The sequence below is a fragment of the Nematolebias whitei genome, chromosome 7, assembly GCF_014905685.2.
Source record: "Nematolebias whitei isolate Nwh7 chromosome 7, NemWhi1, whole genome shotgun sequence".
NCBI classification, from domain to species: domain Eukaryota; kingdom Metazoa; phylum Chordata; class Actinopteri; order Cyprinodontiformes; family Rivulidae; genus Nematolebias; species Nematolebias whitei.
In genome coordinates this window covers 5,253,159-5,256,228 of record NC_056504.1, presented here as the reverse complement: position 1 = coordinate 5,256,228, position 3,070 = coordinate 5,253,159, and positions in this window count along the sequence as shown.

Here is a 3,070-nt window from a genome sequence, read left to right as displayed (position 1 = left end):
ATAAAATTGCACTAAAATGTGATTAAAGATCAGTTAAAGCATTTACTAACAAATGTGCAATGTCGGCTCATGGAGTTTCCACCGGGGGACTAGAACTCCAAAATAGACTATATATATATATATATATATATATATATATATATATATATACAAAGTATGTATATATATACTTTTTTTTTCCTTCAATGTGCTGAAACACCTTTCTGACTACAGAAGTCATAGGGTTGTGATGGCGATCATCACTAAAATAAAGTATTTTGTGGAAAAAAAAAAAAGGGTTTGAGAATAAAACCTAAATAAATTAAATACAAATAAAATGTTTGTATTATTATAGATGCAAGAATGTTTTGCAGATATGCATTTTATCCTCAAAGTATCCACGGAGAAAACTGGGTCACAGTTTTTCCCGAACTTATAAAAAGAGACATGAGTTTGACAGCAGGGGGGTGTGGCAGGTGAAGCAGGTGAAGCAGGTGGAGCAGGTGGAGAGACGCAGCAGGACCGGTGGAGCTCCAGAGTTTGTGCAGGAGAGATCTCTCTTCCTCGTATGAAATTTGTGAAATTGATTTATTTCAGAGAATCTTTATTTTCCTACGTAAAGTCAAATCAGTGAGAAGATTCAGTTTTGTTTGGTGTTAAATTTCGTGAAGGAGTGTGTGAGTGGCAGATTATTTTGAAGTTTCGGTCGGAACAGCTGATTTTTGTTTATACAGCGTGCTCCACCCTCCTTCACTTCTGAGCTGACGTGTCCGAGCAAGTTTTATTTTAATGTTGTTTACAAATTGCTCTTTAACAGACTCATATTTCTAACCTTTTAAAAAATAATTTAAAGAACTTTCTTGTGTGTGTATAAGCTCCGTTTAGACAGAGGTTTGTTACAGGTGTACTGTACAGCAGCAGGTCCATTCAATGAGAAGACGACACCAGGTGCCGCTGCGATGAGCCCAGATTCTGACCAGTGCACGTTTTGTTTTTATGCAGATTAAACAGCATTCAGTTCAACTCTCGTCTTCTGGTCATCATTAAACACAAGGCAGAGTAAACTATAAGAAGAATAAAAACGAACTGACAGGTTGATATTATTTGGACCGAGCTGAATTAATATCTGGCCAAGTTCAGCACGTTACACAGCACAATTTTCTCTTTGCTGGATTTGAATATCCTCAGTCCGGCCCAAACCTCTTCACCTTTAGTTTTTCCTCAATAGACATTAAGGAAAAGGGATTATTATTAACACGGGGTTTTAGTCGCGTTACTTCTTGGTGCTGAAAAAAAATGGAGGGATGAGACCCATTCTCGACTTGTCCATGTTCAACAAATAGATCATGGAGAGACAATTCCACATGCTGACAACCAAACAGCTGTTGGACAACGTTCACCAGAACGATTGGTTCACCTCCATAGACTTAAAAGACGCATATTTTCACATTCCCATCATTCCGAAGCACAGGAAATTCCTGCGCTTCTTCTTCCAGGGGATCCAGTATCAATACAACAGGCTGCCATTCGGTTATTCCCTCATCCTACGCCCGTTCTCAAAATGCGTGGAGACGACTCTGCAGCCATTACACAGGGCAGGAATGAGAATTCTGTTTTATCTGGATGACCTGCTGCTGTTAACTCAATCCAGACAGGAAGCAGCTGCACAAACCAAAACTTTGACGTTACACCTGCTAAACCTGGGGTATTTTATAAACTGGGAAAAGAGTTCGGTTCTCCTGTCCCAGATGATTGTTTATCTGGGAGTGGAGCTAAATTCAGTCACAATGAGAACCCGCTTATCACAGCCGAGAGCCGAAGCTCTGTCAGCTCAGCTCCGCCGCGTCAAACCCCGCAGTGTAGTAACAGCTCTCTCGGTCATGAGACTCATGGGAATGATGTCATCAGCCCACGCTGTGGTTCAGCTGGGCCTACTTCAAATGAGATGCATTCAGAGATGGTTCGCCCACCTGCGCATAGATCCGATGCGTCAGAAGAGGCGGATGATCTCTGTGCCCCCCTCTGTGAGAACCGATCTGAATCATTGGGGAAACCCTCTCATTCTGTCAGAGGGAGTTCCCATCAGCAGACCTACGTCACACGTCTCAGTTTTCACAGACACGTCCCTGTCAGGCTGGGGAGGAACGTGTCTGTCCCAAGCGGAGGCCAGTGGCCAGCCCACACGTTGTCCCACATAATGTTTTAGAATGTCTCACGGTTTGGAATGTGATTCAGTATTTTGCTCCCCTGTTGTGGAATCAGCGTGTTCTGAGTCACACAGACAACAAGGTGACTGCAGCTTACATAAACCATAAGGGAGGCGTGCGCTCAGCCCAACTGTTACGCATCGCGAGACAGCTGCTGTGTTGGGCACGAAAAAAACCTTCTCTCCATCAGAGCAGTGTACATTCCCGGCATCCTGAACAGGGACATAATGTCGAGGGGCGGTCCTCACCATGGAGACTGGAGCCTCCATCCCGAGCTGATCTCTCGGATTTGGAGCAGGTTCGGCCGAGCAGCAGTGGATCCGTTCGCCACACGGGAGAATGCCCAGTGTCAGTTATGGTTCTCACTGAGCCCACGAGACGACCCACCGTTAGGAGTGGACGCCTTCACCCACAGTCCATGGCCAAAAACGCTCCTTTACGCGTTCCCTCCAGTCCCTCTAATATCACAAATTCTGAACAGAGTCCGGGAGGAAGAACTGTCAGTCATCCTTGTAGCTCCCGAGGGCGTAAGCGCCCTGTGGTTCCCAAACCTGGAGCATCTGTTATTGGGTCAACCGTGGAAACTGCTGTGGAGGGAGAACGTTCTCCTCCAGGGGGGAGGAGCGATCAGGAGTTATCCAGAAATAGGTCAGCACCTATTGTGTGCAAACCTGGTGTAAAACTACAGGAAACGTTTGACCTCTGTAATTGCAAACAAAGGCTACTGTACCAAATATTCACATTGATTTTCACAGGTGTTCAAATACTTATTTGCAGCAGTAACACACAAATAAATTATTTAAAAAAAATCATACTTTGTGATTTCCGATTTATTTTTTTTTTTTTAGATTATGTCTCTCACAGTGGACATGAACCTAAGATGA